This window comes from Ostrea edulis, chromosome 9 (assembly GCF_947568905.1).
Source record: "Ostrea edulis chromosome 9, xbOstEdul1.1, whole genome shotgun sequence".
NCBI classification, from domain to species: Eukaryota; Metazoa; Mollusca; class Bivalvia; order Ostreida; family Ostreidae; genus Ostrea; species Ostrea edulis.
In genome coordinates, this window is record NC_079172.1 from 75,338,567 (window position 1) to 75,357,600 (window position 19,034).

A 19,034-nucleotide genomic window follows, 5' to 3' on the forward strand; every position below is an offset into this window, starting at 1 on the left:
CTCGGAAACAACTTAAAGTAAGTGGAAACTTAAAAATTTTACTCAAATTTTGACTGCTCAAATAAAAGGAACTCAAAGATAAGTTTGATATTTTTTCGAGAAATCCAAGTCTGGATTCTAAATGTTGATTTAAATGAAAAATAATTCAATAAAAAAAAGTTTACGTACACTTGAGTTTTGTAGCTGGTTGTCGTACGTACGTTTTTATTTTTAAGGTGAAACAATTTATAAAAAATTAAGAAAACATGGATAAATGTAATGTACTTGTTTTTGGACTTTTTGGAGAAATAAATCTGCTTCATTAATTACTACAGAGCTGTGCTATTACGAGAACCATTTTCTGTAATGTTGACACGTACTAAAGCTCACTTATTGATGGTGGGATTCATAATTCATCATATTCCGATTGATGAGATCTTTATCTGGGCAATCAAATGTTGTTAACTTTAATTTCGAACAAATAGGCAACTATAAATATTTCAAACTTACTATTCGTCCCCCACACCAGGGGAAAACTTTAAAGTTAGTGATCGGCTGTGTCGCGTTTGAAATCTGTGAATTAGGAAGCATTCAGAATACTCCAGCTCCCCAATGCATTGTAAAGAACCGTGTGTTATGTCTGTCTCCTGCATATTTCATTTTGTTTTAATCTCTGATTTAATGTTTGTGCATAACAAAGCCATTCCACAACACCATATATATTGCTGTAATATATTTAATTCTTTTTGATCAGTACACTTATCCAATACAGATCCTGTACTCCGGTAAAAAAGCTCTTCTGAATTTGCACCTGAAACGCAATGAATTTACCTTGATATATATAAAAAATGCATAGTTAATGCACTTGAAACACTAATAAATTGCTCTGATATGAAATCAGAGAAAAATAAATTACAGAGAAGATTACAGACAACGATAGGAGAGATTCAGAAAGCGGGTGGCTTCTTGTGATTAAATTAATATTTAAGTAGAAATCAAGAACTTTCTTTGAAGTCCCGGTACGAAAATTAATAAAGTGATCAGGCTGCATTACAGTGGGATATGTTTTTGGTAACGTTGTCCGGGGATTAGCGTCATTCATTATTAAGCGCTGATTTATCTCCGTCAGTGCCCGTTCTCCTATTACGCGGTATTTCTCCATATTCCAAATATGGCTTCCATCCTATCAGACCCCTCGTTGTATTCTTTAAGTGAACGTCTGAAATAAAATGGAGATTCTAACATTAATATTCTTCTGGTTGACAAATTCAGTCATGAATTATTTAGAAAATTTTATAATGTTGTTTGGAAGGTATTTTTGATAATCATTGAGTGCCCATCATTCACATTAAACAAAGTCTAAACAAAGACTGAGAAGTGTTTGTTCATTATTAAAATTTCATGGAGTAGAAATGAATATGATCCCTAGAGAAAACGATTAATTAATTTGATTGATGAAGTGCAGAACAGCAAAGGAAAAATAATGTGCTGGAACGATCCTATATGGCATTGGAAAAGTATATCAATAGTAAAACGAACGAAAATTTCCACCGACAATAAAAGAATTGAAATAAAAACACACCGGGTACTGCGTCGCAATCAAAGTGTTATAGTAAATTGCACTTTGAGCATCTATGATTCCTCGTCGTGATTTAAAGAAACGTTAAATGTTGGATGGGTAGAGTAAACACCTTCCAAGGTGAAACGGCAACCGCGGTGGAATGATGAAATATCACCGTTTTCTTAATGTCATTGACGATCTCTGACCTTTCTAAATATATGGAAACTGAGGTACAATACATGTAATTCATTAATGGGACCGTCCTACAACTGTCGACACCCCCCCACACACAATCATAATGATTAAAATAATGAATAAGATGAAATATTATCATATACATGTACATGTACGACCAACACAGAAATTCTGACGATTTAAAAAAAACCCACAACAAATAAAAACAAATATCATCATATAAAAACAAACAAAAAATAACTGATGATCAAAAGAAATACAAATATCATATACATGTACAAACAAACTAAATAATTTGGTGATTAAAACAAAACATCAAACAAGTAAGAAGAAATATTATAAACAAAGAAGAGTTCTGATTATTAAAAAGCAACTAAAAACAAACCATCATGGTATACACAAACAAAATAAATCTGATGACTACCGTACAATTAAGTAAAAAAAAATATCATCATATGCACAAAACAACTACAGCTATCTTAATTAACTCCGCTGTCCGTTAATTGCAGGCAAGGGGAGTATGAATATGGACAGGATAAAAATGCACGATCACGAACGGCAAACACACACGAATAGTATAATGAAATACTAAATAATGAAAAGCAAGAATTTTAGTTTTAAAATTGTTTATTGTTGTTTATATTGGTCAGTATAAACATTGACTCTAGATCTTTCTCCGTTTTTATTTACAAATATTGACATTTTCTTTACAAACCGCACAATCCAGATGAAGATATTTAAGGCATTTGTGCAATTTCATAATGAAAACTTGACAATCATTTTACGAATAGAGAAAAATGTTATAAAAATTTATTTGCGATATTTTCAAATAAGATCATTCTAAATTTAACTCCGAAAGGCATGGGGAAAACCGGAACTGAATAACACGAACAGATAATTGATTATTCATATTTACTGACAAAAGAGTGTGCCGATTTAACAATAGTGAATTAACTTAAAAGTCAAATTCTTAGCTGAATTCCTCTATCAATAGTACTTAATATACATTTATTTATTCATTGTAATTTATTGTTTATTTCCAAAAGCAGTACTGATTATAGGTTACAGTACTGATTATAGGTTACAGTACTGATTATAGGTTACAAAGACCATATATTACAATGATGACATGAATGAAAAAGACATCATTATTTCATAATAACAATTTGTAAACACGAAATAGAACACAAGTCTCAAATTAAGAGCATGTTTGCTGATATGTTGAGGATGAACCTCTAGAAAGTATTTCCCGATTGAACCGAATGTTTATACGTTCGTAATAATAAAATAAACAAATCATTACAAATAAGCAACAAAAGACGTGAAATTTTAGAAAACAAATCGCTGCGACACTAAAAAGGGTACACATCTAATTGTCGTATTGCTTTCTTTTGTTGATATTTTCCCCCTCTTTTATTTATGGCAATATAAATATTTTGCAAGTATCTCAACAATATTTTTTTCCCCACAATTACACGGGGAAAAAACTCATCAAGGAAAACGCATTTTGGCCTATGCCGGATAATGTAAACAGCTTTTATTTTCGTGGAAGGCAAAATCGTAAGATTAAGCAAAAATTGCACCCTATACCCTTACAAAATATAAACTCTTATCAAAATTGTAATGAAAAAAACATACATTATACATTTTAATAATTTGGAAATTAAACCTGGGTAAAACGGTTTCGATTTGGAAAACACCTATATAAGGTGGTGCCGATTAAATGCTCCGCACAGTGTGCACCTTATAATGAGATAAAGGGACAGGTTAAACTGAGGATTAAATTAATAGTTTTGTGCACCTTGTAATGAGATAAAGGGACAGGTTAAACAGAGGATTAAATCAATAGTTTGAAATGTTGGTCTCTCTGGATCTTTCCAGTTTTTTAAAATCTGCATCTTGAATCGCTTCGTCAATTTATTTCTGAGAATTTCTATGCGTTTGATTTATTTCTGAGAATTTCTATGCGTTTGATTTTTTAAATGACATTTTATTGAATCGCAACAAAACTGCAAGTGGGTTTTTTCTTCATTTTTAAAAATGAATTTTTAACTGAAGAAATCTAAAGTTATCCTTCACCAACGCAATTTTATTTCACCATATGGTGCAATAGGTAAAACCGACGTTCCAGATAGATAAAGTTGTTATATTTATACACAGAATAAATTCTTCAAGGAAATGGATTTTAGAAAATCCTGGAGGAATTGAATGAGTATTAAGTTACAGATAATGATATTTGTAGACGGTGAAAGAAACGTGTATATAATGTTTACAGCGATTCCGAACTGTTGATTACGCGCTTATTCTGTAAGCTTAAAAGTTTAACGTGGTGATTTCTCAAAAATGAGAGTGATTGGTGAATATATGTAATACACAGCTGAATGGGGGAAGCATGCTTACGATGTTGAATTCCCTATATCGAATGTAGTAATGAATAAGGAAAGTTTTTCTTTACGTGAGAATTTTTTTTCAGTATAAATAGAAGTTTTAAAATCATTTCTTAATGTATCTGTTGTCGAACAGTGTCGAAACGATGCTGAATTTACGGATGAAAAATAATAGTATAAGACTGACATTGACCATCATATCAATTGACGGGATGTTTGATCCTGACCATAATATGCGGCCTCCTGATGGAGAACATTAAGGGTATTGTATACCATCAAGTAACGGGTACACACGAGGTATTCCTACAGGTCACGTGTGCTTCTCCCGATCACTCTCCGAGCCACGTGGTGACACGGTAAACACGACGGGATCGCATTTGTCATGTAATAAATATTTCTATCAGTTGTAAAGTAATATTGAATAAATAAAAAATGAAGGCTAGCTTTCATTTTTCTTTCTAAAAAATATTTTTTGATTTTATCTTCAAACAAACCCAATCCAAACAGAGCTCGCAAAATCATTCATCTTGAAAACTCCTGTAAAAGTCAGTTTCAATGTTCAATTTCATGTTCTTGATTTACGTAATATGGTTGTAAATTGCACATTTACAGTGTGTGCAGTTGCATGTGATGTAATTACATAGAAAGGCCTGTTTTTATCATCATCATAGGGGATAAGATGGTAGCCAGCACAGCATGAGATTCATTCGTGCCTCATTTGATTTTCCCACAATGCTATCGTCTTCATATCCCCTATGATGACCAAAAAATACTCCACCTTTTTGTAATGATAATAATAATGTCTTACCCAAAGCATATTGTATGCTGTGAATCTTACCCAATATGCAAAGTTATTTGACCATTTTTAAAAACATATATCTTGAAAAACAAAATAAGTACGCAGACTGTTGAGACTTTATTTAGTAGATTTGTTGAGTACATTTTAAAATAAAAGCATATTAATGCTCACTTACCTTAACCACATTGTCTAAGAACTTACAAAGGTCATAGGGCGATTTCCTCCATGCTGTATAATTAGCATAAACACCACACAATAACCCTCAATATGCATTACCGGGCTTTTGTTCATTTCTGTCTTCAAATGAACTAATTTGTTTTGTGGTCAAAAACAGAAATGTGTGTAATTACAACAAGTACAAATCGTATAAGCAAAGATTGATTGGACTAAGGTAATTATATCTCTGCAATGTTGGTTTTTGAAAGCTCTATAGAGCACACTTCTACAAATGGATTTCAAATCCGGCTCTAATCACGTCCAACTCTCGTGAGATTCTCCATCAGAAGATAGCATGATGAGGAATATAAAGACAAGAAGACGGTTTGATTTGTGCCGAAAGATCTTCCTTGGTGTGACCGGGATGGATCCCTATAAACCTGTATTCATCTGGTGAAATCCCGCGGGGCCCATTTCTAGTCGTGTCCCCACTTCCAATGTCGCGTGCAGAAATAGAATTCCCAGTAAAAAGAAAATTATCCAGCAGTAGATTTATAGTTTTACACCGAAATTTATACAAACTTGATATCGCCCGAGATTTGTTATCAAGGAAACCAATTACATACCTTAGGAAAACACTGACTGGTTTAACTTCAGCTTCTGAAAAAAAGAAGAGAATCGCTATGAATTAAACTGTTTTACCGAATACTAAACTGAGGCGATCTGAACACTGTGCAGTAAACAATCAATAATCAAAAATATTATTCCCTCCACTTCATTTTAAGTATTAGCGTGGGGTACCGGTCGATTTGAACATATCTGCATTTAGTAAGTGAAACAATTTCACTCTATTTTATTGTCAGTAGTCGTGTGGGACACCCGATAGAATCTCTTTCACACATAGAGTATCATTGTGTCACACTCAGAAACAAACAAACAAACAAATAACTTGGAGATGGTTTTAATTTGCCGTACTACATGTAATTAAAACTTCCATACATGATTTCTTTCTGTAAGGTTTGGCCTCCCTGACAGTCGGAGGAAATTTTTTCCATTTCTTCCCCTTCAAATAATGCTAGTGGTGAAGCCCAATAGACTGGGGGTCGGGGGCGCCAGAGGTTTAGTGCTCATCAGCTCTTCTAGCTATTCTTTATAGATGATAAAATCAATAAATAACAACAAATAACTTGTTTATCTTTTATGCACTTGTCTCTATGTATAATGACATATCTTATATACGTTTGCTGTTGTTCTACTATTTTGTTTTTAATTTTTGGTCACAAAAGGGGTAACCTCTAAATCCGCCCCTGAGAGAAACATTACGTAAAGTCATCGCTTGACTGGCAGCTCTAAAGTAAATGCCACTTTTCATCCTGTCTGACCAAATGAATGGTGTCTGCAGAGAGGTAATTCTATTCAGAAGTCTGATCTGACCAACAGAACTGTATTAACTACATCCCCTATAAACTGCTGTTAATGGTCGTGCGAAATCATCTACATCAAAGAAAACTATGTGAAGCGTCTTTGATGTAAGTTTTTATAAACTTTTGACAATTTTCATGATTTTTTGTGTATTCACCTAAAACACTCAAATTAACACATGTTGACCCAAGACCCGCTTATTTGGTCAGTTTTTATTGTTCGCCATATCAAATATTGTTTATGGTCATCCCAAATCATTTACAGCAAAAATTCTATACAGTGTTGTATTCATCCTAGGCACTAGCTGCAGAACTGTAGCTCTCTGAAAAAATATTTTGACATAACAGAGAGCTACAGATCCACCCCTTATAAAAACCTTCGATTTACGGCGCACAAAAAACTGCGCACGGTTGAGGCCTTATATCGTTGTATTCTTGAGTTGCTGTCTCATAAATTTAATATCAAAAAATTCTTAACATATTTTCCTACTATACTTGTGTCCAAACATACCTTCAAATATTCATTAAAACCCCATACGACCCGAAAACTCCCAGCTTTAAATGATTTCGTAGGTAGCCGGTCAATTCGAACTATGTTGCTATTGGTATCTATTCATAAAATTCGTTATATGTTATGTATTCGCTCTTCATTCATTATCAATACAAATAATTTATATTAATAAATATAGTTTTTCTAAAGGTAATATATGCTCTTGATTCATGAAAATGCTACAAAAGTCCTTAACACTCGTGTGGCAGGGATGGAGACCGGACCAGACTAATGAAAGCCGCATTGCCGTGAATTTAGCTATTTGAATAATTATTATTTAAAGGCACTGGGATGATATATTATCTAAAATATTTAGCTAAAATATTTGTGGGAATATTAGTTCACATCTAGACGTTATTGTGCAAGTACGGAACTTAACCGGGATTCGAATTGACCGGCTATCTAACACGGCTACGTCAACAAACGAAATCATTTAAAGCTGGGAGTTTGGGGGTCGTATGGGGCTTTAATGAATATTTGAAGGTATGTTTGGACACAGGTATAGTAGGAAAATATGTTAAGAATTTTTTGATATTAAATTTATGAGACAGCAATTCAAGAATACAACGATATAAGGCCTCAACCGTGCGCAGCGTTTTGTGCGCCGTAAATCGAAGGTTTTTATAAGGGGTGGATCTGTAGCTCTCTGTTATGTCAAACTATTTTTTCAGAGAGCTACAGTTCTGCAGCTACCTAGGCACCTAATCTCACTTCTGGTATATCCAGGGGTCCTTGTTTGCCCAACTCTCTATTCTGTATTGCTTATAGGAGTCATGAGATTGATCATTGTTCGTTATCTTCACCTTTCATTCAGTATGCTGTTTATGGTCACGTCAAATAACCTACTATAAAACGATCTACAGAGTCATATAGAATTTGAACCATTTTTTATTTTTACTTTTTTGTAGTGAAGTCTAGATCCATGCATGCATGGCGTTCGGTATTCTCTTAGGGAAGTGGACAGACAGAGCCTACATCCGGGAAGTGGACAGAGCCTACATCCGGGAAGTGGACAGACAGAGCCTACATCCGGGAAGTGGACAGACAGAGCCTACATCCAGGAAGTGGACAGACAGAGCCTACATCCAGGAAGTGGACAGACAGGGCCTACATCCGGGAAGTGGACAGACAGAGCCTACATCCACTTCTCTTCGCAAATCCTTGAAAACGTGTAAATGCCGAAACCGATGACGATTTACGTTTCAACTCAAAATTGTCTGAATTTACCTATTTCCACAATTTTAACATTAAAGGGGCATATTTTGATTGATTGAAATTGGCAGTTTTTTAAATTATAAAGATAAAGATCTTATATTATGAATAAATGGATCAGAGATATTTTTACACAGAATACACTTTGTATTTACATAAAATCCAACTCCCAAATCATGTTTGTCTACACGCTTGTCAAAGCCAGGAAACCACGTGCGGAGGTGAGAACACCAAGATTTCTAAAGAGTATGTCAAGAGCATTCAACATTTCAACACACGTTAATGATAGATCAATCTAGAAAACGTACGTTGAAAAAGCTTTTTTCACCGAAGCCGTCAACTGATGGTTGAATCACGTGACATGTAAACATTTTGTTTTAACTTTCTGGGTTTGTTGCTATGTTTTACACATATCAAATACTATCATATCATTTATTAAATATCTAAATAATTTTTTATACCCAAATTGTGTCCATGCCCCCTTTAATACATTCATGTATATGTCATAAGGAGTTATCACTTATTCGCTGTTAGTCCACTTTCACATATTCCACGTCCTGGGTTTGAATTATGAGTAATCCAATGGTTGGAGAAAAAAATCCAAAATCTAAAGTCGGAAAATTTGGAGAAAGTAGTTAACATGTATTTTGTTCTTCGGAAAACGTTTTGTCATTTCATTTTTGATCAAACATATGCTTTTGTTGATATCAACAAAAATATACTTATTTCAACTATGTCAGGAAACTTACGAGAAACCAAATGTGAATGTACATGTACTAATTTTTCAAAAAATTTCTACTTCAGATTTTCGATTCTTTTCTACAGCCATTTAGTTAAACTCATAACTTAAAGCCGGGACATGGAGTATGTGAAAATGGATTAACAGCAAGTGATTACTAATTTCCTTGTGATAGATACATGCATTGATATTACAGTTATAGAGATAACACGTCTGTTACGTAATCCAGGCATATTTGAATCGAAACGTCGCAAAGCTTAAACCGTCACCGGTTCCGACATTAACAGGTTTTCCAGTATCAAAACACGAAGGTTTGCGAAAGAGAAGTGAATGTAGACTCTGTCCGCTTCGACACAGAGAGTACACGACACAGAGAGTACACGACACAGAGAGTACAGGACACAGAGAGTACAGAGAGTACACGACACAGAGAGTACACGACACAGAGAGTACATGACACAGAGAGTACACGACACAGAGAGTACACGTTCGGGGCCGTAGCAATGAGGATTCTTCATCGTGCCGACGCCTGGTATGATATGGGTCCTCGGTTTTTAAGTAACCGCAACTCTCCTTTCTAAATGTTGAAGGTTTTGCGAAGAAACAATACTATCTAATTTTACGTCTATGGTTTGACGCGGCCAAATACGAGTGGGTTTTGAACCCAAGACCACTCATTTACCAAGAGAAATCTTTAACCACTGTATCGCCGCGAGGGGTGTGCGTCCCACAGTGAGGGTATGCGGATTCCCCGCTGACAGAAACGTCACCAGCTCGGGACATGAAGTGACAGTCATTGACTTTTGAGGGAATTTTTCACACTTAGGTGGTGTTTTCACACTCTGGTATATTTTTTTTTTGAAAGTTGGACAAATACTAAACCACTAACCAAAGACACATTTCCTTGATTAACTCATTATAACATTGTAAAGCAAGCGGTCACAAGATTGGAACTAAATTGTCATTAAGAAAGCAATGTAATTTCAATATCTCTTAATAGCTTTTCAATCGTCATTGCACGTGTCCTGATTAAATTTCTTTAATAGCACGTGCTCGACATGGGAAGATCTTTGTAAAAGCACGTGATTCAGTGGGAAATATTGATAAAATGTTCGTAAATCCAAGACAATATTCATCAATTGATAAAATTCAATTGAATACACGTTTTTAGAACAATTGAGAGGAGCATAATTAGGGAGAATTCATATTGGAGCGCCTTTCTGAGTAATTTGTGTCAGTTTTACGTAATATGACTTCTATTCCCGGCTGCACCACAAGAAGATTCGCTGTGAGAAAGAAAACATAAGATTTTGGTTGAAATAAAAACCTTGGAATATCAGCTTTCTGAATATATGCATGCATCAAAGAAAAATCGAAAACTCATCATTCAGAGTGCTGCATTTCCAGTAAAAAAACAAAACTGAATTCATTTCGACTTTAAAAAAATTGGGAATTTTACAAGGAACATAATACACAGTAATTTATATCCATAAATTTTCTTCTAATTAGAACGCTCTCGGCATTTTTTTCTGACGACACTACATCAAAGCGGTGATAACCATACTCAACTGTTGTCCAAAAAAAGCTATTCATCCACTTCAGCCATTTGATGATTAAAAAGATAACATGATTCGAGACCCAGCAAAATACAGAAAAGTGAAACGTAATGACGATAGGACATGCTTCAATGACAGGAATTCTGACTCCAAATTAATAACTTAATTGACAACCTTATTCCGGAATTGCGTGGTGTTACCATCACGGAATGATGATTATTGTTTCCTCATTTAGGAAATGGTATATTTCCTGCAATAAAACCCGGTGTTTAAGTATTGATCACTCAGAAAGACATCAGTCATCCCTATTAGTGGAATTGAACAGAGCTTTATATGTGAAGAGATAATTAGTAGCAGATAAATTTCCTAACCAAAAGGCTGGGGAAAAAAGCATACATTTCATACATTTTATTATATTTTTGCTGATTAAAATAAATAGATAAATCATTTCTTTTTCTGTTTTGAAAACAAATCATATTTTCTGTATATAATTTTTATAAACTATTTTGTATTTGTAAATATTTTTTGCGCGTTTGAATATAAAGTTTAAACAATAAGAATAAAAAAGAAGAAAATTCAGCAATGCGCTTTTAACTGTAGTTCCCTGGGTAATCATATAGTTTATGACTTCATCTATCTAGTCTGATATTTTTATTTCAATGTTTAATGTTTATTGTTTCAGATCAATAAACATTATCTGACCCGTAAAATTCATGTGTATTTGTAGCGCAAGAATATAAATATCGCGGAGTTTGTCAGATCGACAGCATAAAATACACATGTTATATCTAAAGGTTTATCCCAATGTACATGTATAATTTTTACATCAATTTTCAACCTGAAAAGGAAAAAAATACAATTTGGCGAAGAGTACGCCTTGCAAATTGAATTGGATGATAGAATCCATTATCCGAAGTCTGTACACTACTTGCGAGTTATTCAGCAATGTATACGTGTAAGATTTATTTATTATCTAATTATCAAATATTGAGATTGACAGCCTGGGAATCTAAGAATTGTTATTAACATCTACATTTACTAATGTTTAAAACAATCAGTAGTAAATAAATCTCAATAAAAGCACTGCTTGGTCTTTCAATTCGACGTAAAAAGTTATATACATGCATATCTACATAAACAGAAGATATTTCTTTGTATCATGGGGGCATAAAGACAATGCAAAGAAGGAGGTAATCACTACATTAATATTTACCATATTGTATGAACAGCCTAGACAATTATTTTCAAATAATAATGATCTATTAAAGAAATTTTAACATCTAAACTTTAAAATCATTTATATGTCCCAAATTACGTATAAAACAAAAGATTGTCTGCTTATTTTCCTGTATATTTAAACATTAGGACCATGAGAAATGTGGATATTAATGGACAGATTTAGTTGTGATATTACTTTGATTAGAAGCTACACTTCACCGCTGGAGTCTACAATTTCATGACATGGATTTTCTGTGAGGAAACCTAGTCTTGCATGACTGATGTAAAAAAGAGGACTAGAAATATTACTATCTGATGGAAGTTTGCGATGGAAATGAGTTTAACGGACAAAATGATGGAGACTGAATTTCATATTTCACCATGAAGAAGTGAAATGACCCGTGGCTGTGGGGACTCCTGTTGTGGCGCAGTGTTTGTAATCAGGTCTCTGGTTTTCTCTCTGAGTGAGATACGGTATCAAAATTGATGACGCTGAAAATGTTTTATACCGCTAGTGATACTAGGTATCTAATAAGCCATTCAAATGAATGTAGGAATTTGTTTGTGATACTAGGTATTTAATAAGCCATTCAAATGAATGTAGGAATTTGTTTTCAAAAAGGGTACTTTCTCTTAAGTTGGTGCATGAAAACGGGTTTATAAGAAGCCGTTAGCTGAATTGATTTTTCCAAGAAAACCAATACAGAGGATAACAAGATATTCTCTTACTAGAAATTGCACTATGACATATTCAGAACATTTGAATATGTTTACTAGAAATTGCACTATGACATATTCAGAACGTTTGAATACGTTTACTAGAAATTGCACTATGACATATTCAGAACATTTGAATATGTTTACTAGAAATTGCACTATGACATATTCAGAACGTTTGAATACGTTTACTAGAAATTGCACTATGACATATTCAGAACGTTTGAATATGTTTACTAGAAATTGCACTTTGACATATTCAGAACGTTTGAATACGTTTACTAGATATTGCACTATGACATATTCAGAACGTTTGAATACGTTTACTAGATATTGCACTATGACATATTCAGAACGTTTGAATATGTTTACTAGAAATTGCACTATGACATATTCAGAACGTTTGAATACGTTTACTAGATATTGCACTATGACATATTCAGAACGTTTGAATATGTTTACTAGAAATTGCACTATGACATATTCAGAACGTTTGAATACGTTTAAAGAAGTTTAAAAACTATAAAATCTGTATCATGAAAAGTTATAATTCTCCTGTTGTTTTTTTAATGTTGCCAAAAACTTTAAAACCCATAAGATCACATGCTCACGTTTATCTTATTTGAATGTTATATAGTTTGTATATATATGTAGTATGGGGACAGAACCAACCTCATAAGATTCAAGAACTCGAGTCCATGTATACTGTTTTATGTGACGCCAGGACAATTCTCAATTAAGAAAAGTATTGAAAATATACAGACCCCTCTCCCCATTTTCCTTTCACAAACACATGTAAGGTGTGACTTTAACAAGGTTCATTTGAATACGATATGTGTCTCTCAAAAATACGTTAGTTGTGAAAAAATTTGCCTTGTTTTAGATGATAAACAATTGCCTATCCTAAATTTACATTTCCATTCAAAAGACGACGATGGTCCTTTCTGATGTCAAATGACAAGAAATGGCGGGGAATCATTTTTCAAAGTTTCCTTAATTTTCCCCCCAATAATTACACTTTGAAAATGAATTATACACTTTAAATTTCAAAGATTTCACTTGAATTTTTTCAAGAGGCCATTTTAATCCCTTATCACACATAATTCTTTGCTTGATTTCTTTTATCGATTTCTCTAAGAAATTTGTAAGCTCTTTATTAAGTGTATATGGATATTCAAAACCTCACTATCGTCTAAAACAAAAAGAGTATATATGTATAATATTACAGGCGGTTTATACATATGTACTGTTAATAAATATTATAGAAATTCAACTTAAAAATCAAATTTTTACAAGCTTAGAATTTCATGCGAAATACTTCGTCTTTTGAAAATCGAGTAAAAAATCAATTTGGATTTTTTTGCTTGTTTGTTTGTTTGGTTTTCTTATTTTAATTACATGTACCAGTAGATTTCACAAGTGACATTATTACTTTCTAGTAATGAGGACTTATAAAAAAAAAAAAAACTGCTTTAAAGAAGAGGAAAACAACGAAATAAGAATAGATCGATGGATGTGAATTTAGCGGTAAAGATGGAGTAGGGCACTTTGTGTGAATACAATACAGAGGTCCCAATATAGTATAGCTACAGACCACTAAAACGTGTATACATGTATATACAATACAGAGGTCCCAATATAGAATAGTAACAGACTACTAAAACGTGTATACATGTATATACAATACAGAGGTCCCAATATAGAATAGCAACAGACCACTAAAACGTGTATACATGTATATACAATACAGAGGTCCCAATATAGAATAATAACAGACCACTAAAACGTGTATACATGTATATACAATACAGAGGTCCCAATATAGTATAGTTACAGACCACTAAAACGTGTATACATGTATATACAATACAGAGGTCCCAATATAGAATAGCTACAGACCACTAAAACGTGTATACATGTATATACAATACAGAGGTCCCAATATAGAACAGCTACAGACCACTAAAACGTGTATACATGTATATACAATACAGAGGTCCCAATATAGAATAGCTACAGTCCACTACAACGTGTATACATGTATATACAATACAGAGGTCCCAATATAGAATAGTAACACACCACTAAAACGTGTATACATGTATATACAACACAGAGGTCCCAATATAGAATAGCTACAGACCACTAAAACGTGTATACATGTATATACAATACAGAGGTCCCAATATAGAATAGTTACAGACCACTAAAACGTGTATACATGTATATACAATACAGAGGTCCCAATATAGAATAATAACAGACCACTAAAACATGTATACATGTATATACAACACAGAGGTCCCAATATAGAATAATAACAGACCACTAAAACGTGTATACATGTATATACAATACAGAGGTCCCAATATACAATAGTAACACACCACTAAAACGTGTATACATGTATATACAATACAGAGGTCCCAATATAGTATAGTTACAGACCACTAAAACGTGTATACATGTATATACAATACAGAGGTCCCAATATAGTATAGTAACAGACCACTAAAACGTGTATACATGTATATACAATACAGAGGTCCCAATATAGTATAGTAACAGACCACTAAAACGTGTATACATGTATATACAATACAGAGGTCCCAATATAGAACAGCTACAGACCACTAAAACGTGTATACATGTATATACAATACAGAGGTCCCAATATAGTATAGTTACAGACCACTAAAACGTGTATACATGTATATACAATACAGAGGTCCCAATATAGAATAGCTACAGACCACTAAAACATGTATACATGTATATACAATACAGAGGTCCCAATATAGAATAGTTACAGATCACTAAAACGTGTATACATGTATATACAATACAGAGGTCCCAATATAGAATAGCTACAGACCACTAAAACGTGTATACATGTATATACAATACAGAGGTCCCAATATAGAATAATAACAGACCACTAAAACGTGTATACATGTATATACAATACAGAGGTCCCAATATAGAATAGCTACAGATCACTAAAACGTGTATACATGTATATACAATACAGAGGTCCCAATATAGAATAGCTACAGACCACTAAAACGTGTATACATGTATATACAATACAGAGGTCCCAATATAGAATAGTTACAGACCACTAAAACATGTATACATGTATATACAACACAGAGGTCCCAATATAGAATAATAACAGACCACTAAAACGTGTATACATGTATATACAATACAGAGGTCCCAATATAGAATAGCTACAGACCACTAAAACATGTATACATGTATATACAATACAGAGGTCCCAATATAGAATAGTTACAGATCACTAAAACGTGTATACATGTATATACAATACAGAGGTCCCAATATAGAATAGCTACAGACCACTAAAACGTGTATACATGTATATACAATACAGAGGTCCCAATATAGAATAATAACAGACCACTAAAACGTGTATACATGTATATACAATACAGAGGTCCCAATATAGAATAGCTACAGATCACTAAAACGTGTATACATGTATATACAATACAGAGGTCCCAATATAGAATAGCTACAGACCACTAAAACGTGTATACATGTATATACAATACAGAGGTCCCAATATAGAATAGTTACAGACCACTAAAACATGTATACATGTATATACAACACAGAGGTCCCAATATAGAATAATAACAGACCACTAAAACGTGTATACATGTATATACAATACAGAGGTCCCAATATAGAATAGTAACAGACTACTAAAACATGTATACATGCATATACAATACAGAGGTCCCAATATAGAATAGTAACACACCACTAAAACGTGTATACATGTATATACAATACAGAGGTCCCAATATAGAGAATTAGTTTGACCAACACATCAATTATCGTTGGACCAGAAACCTCTGGAGACGTGTAAAAATATAGCCCTGTTTACAAAATATAGCCCTGTTTACAGATTTACAAACGAAAATACAGAATGAACAGATCGGTGGTCTACAGGCAAGTAAGGAGCAAGTAATGTCTGGGTTCAAACTTAGGATTCAAGCACAAGGAATTGTCCGAGTCGCTGATGTTTAATGGTTTCCACCCAGTTACAGGCACTAACGACAAACCAATCCATTGTACACGACATTGATATCCTAGAAGCATTAGCTGAAATTATATACCCATGTCCGTATGTTGGCAGTGACTCGGCTAGATATGGAAACCGAGAAGCGGCTTGGAAAAAGGATCTCGGCTTGTTCAAAACTTTCCGCACTGCATACAAGACAGGGTTGTTCAGAGTCATAAATTTTACTCTTCTGTATCCATTTAACGGATTAGTTTCTTACAACATTGTCAGTTAATGATCTCAAAAGAGAGTTTCTAATTAAGAGCGTATGGTAAACCTAGATTAATAACCAAACATGAATATTTCAGTACTACTCTTATAGATGCCATGCCAAGATGACTCCCGTGGGAGACGGTCTTGTAATTCGAATATCAACTCTCAATTATAATGTTTGCATTTAGTTTTTTTTTCTGAGCCATTTTCTCCGGCTATAATTCAAGCGATCACTAGCGTCCTATCTCACTAATGAAATAGGACCGGAGCCAAAAAGAAATTAAATAGAAAAAAAATGACGTCATCATCTAGCACAATGCTACATATCGTTCCAATTGTAAAAATAAAAGTTGAAGTTCATAAAATATTTAAGGCTCACTAGTGTAGTAATTCAGCATGGTTCATCATCTGTCATCTCAGGTACGAGAGGAGGATTAAATGGCCATTGTAATCAGAAATTGTTCATTTTCGTGAGAAAGTCAATACAACAAATTAATTATTCTGGTTGCCCAATTTCTCTGTGAAAATTCGCATTGGTAGGATCACGACAATGAAGCGTTATATAGTACGTGTACTGTTGGCGTTCATCAGTGTGATTTCTCTTATGTGAGTGAATCATTTTGTAGCTTTTTGCAAAGACATGGATGACTAAACGTCCTTTACTAACAATTGGTGGCCCATGACAAAGTTTACCTGCACCTGCAAAATTCTTTGCAAAATAATCTTTTTTCCTGTCTTTTAATATTCTTTTAATGGCATGCGGCGGATTTGAAATTGCACTAATACTACACAATACAATAAAAATGGCTTTGAAATGAATGCTGAACGGCAAACAATTTATGTAATAAAATGATTGTCTTTGTTTTGTCTGTGCTGGCTGGACACTAGCATCAATAAAACTGAGATGAAAAGATTTGTCTTTGCTTCGATTGTTTGATATTCAAAACCCCGACTTTTAACTAAAAATCATCAGTAAAATAATAATGAATATGATGCAAATCATAAAAGTGCTATCTATTTCTTGGAATGCTGTCAACAGATTTATTCATACTTTGATCAGGGTAATATTTCATCTATGACAATATTTGTATCACAATATGCCTTCTGACAAGTTTGAAAAGAATTTCAAATACTTGATACTGAAACGAAGACTTTCTTAAATCAAAATTCTCTGATAATGTTGACCACAATTTAATTTTTTAAATGGAAAGATATGTATCCATTGAATCCGGTAGATATTTGTGATAGTGATGTCGGTATATGTAATAAACACTTACCTTTATTTATGGTGGACCCCATACTAACACGTACACAGTTTACAAGTATACGGTGATTAATAAAACATTATTAAATCCGCTCCACTTCTACTGTACATTTAAATCTGAGGTACTCTCCTGCTTTGCCTCGGCTTTTAATATACCGACCAAAAAACCCCAAAGAATTGTGGGGATTGCAAACCTGATCTGGAGCTATCGTCTCTATCCCTTTGGTCCCATCTTGAAATCAAACCAAAGCTTTGCTGTGACATACAGGGACTATAGTTATCCAAACGCATCAGAGTCTCTGATTGTCTTTCAATTTGGGGTAGCCCTTGTGAATTGCAACCGTGACAACAATCCCATGAACATGCCCTTAAAGTGCTCAAGAGAGCCCCCCAATGGTTTATATATTTTTTTTTTTTAGGATTTATGCTTGTTCCTAAAATGTTATTTAGAAAGCTGACATTTTAATGGTTGTTTTGTCATAAAATATTGCTTGTTGATAGCGGAAATTGAGTGTGTTCCGAAGTAAATTATAGAAACTAAAAATGGCCATTTACAGAACAGTTTAGCAAACATAATGCTTTTAAGAAAACGACACTTCACCGGAGAATAGAAAATTGTCTTGTTGAACATCATGCAAAACTTTTATTAATGTATATTTTCTCTCATTAGCATAGTTAGGAATGGCGAATAGATTCATAGTGGTCTGTAGTATACATGAATAAACATGAATTGACCGCATTGAAGTTTTTAGCAAATCCAATAACAATGCTTTGGGCTGTGCTATAAATTGTCACATTTTCTTAATTGATTTTGGCATATTTGCATAAGAATTCTCCATGGTGCCAAGCGATTCTCCGATATCTGCAAAAACGTCATAAATTGGCAGTATTTCAATTTTCCAGGGAAATGAAATATACATAAGAGGGACATGGTGTCATTATCAATTTGGACGAGTTAATAACATGTCCGTCGT

At 33.7% G+C, this 19,034-nt stretch overlaps 1 long non-coding RNA gene across 1 annotated transcript; it reads right to left on the bottom strand.

Moving 5' to 3' along the window:
- Positions 1-697: 697 nt before the first annotated feature.
- On the bottom strand, positions 698-18,196 carry LOC125658703 (uncharacterized). Its single transcript, XR_007363779.2, has 4 exons — positions 18,074-18,196; positions 5,704-5,737; positions 1,034-1,198; positions 698-790 (listed from the first exon to the last, which is right to left on the bottom strand). It is a non-coding gene; the product is annotated as an uncharacterized LOC125658703 (long non-coding RNA).
- Positions 18,197-19,034: the final 838 nt, after the last annotated feature.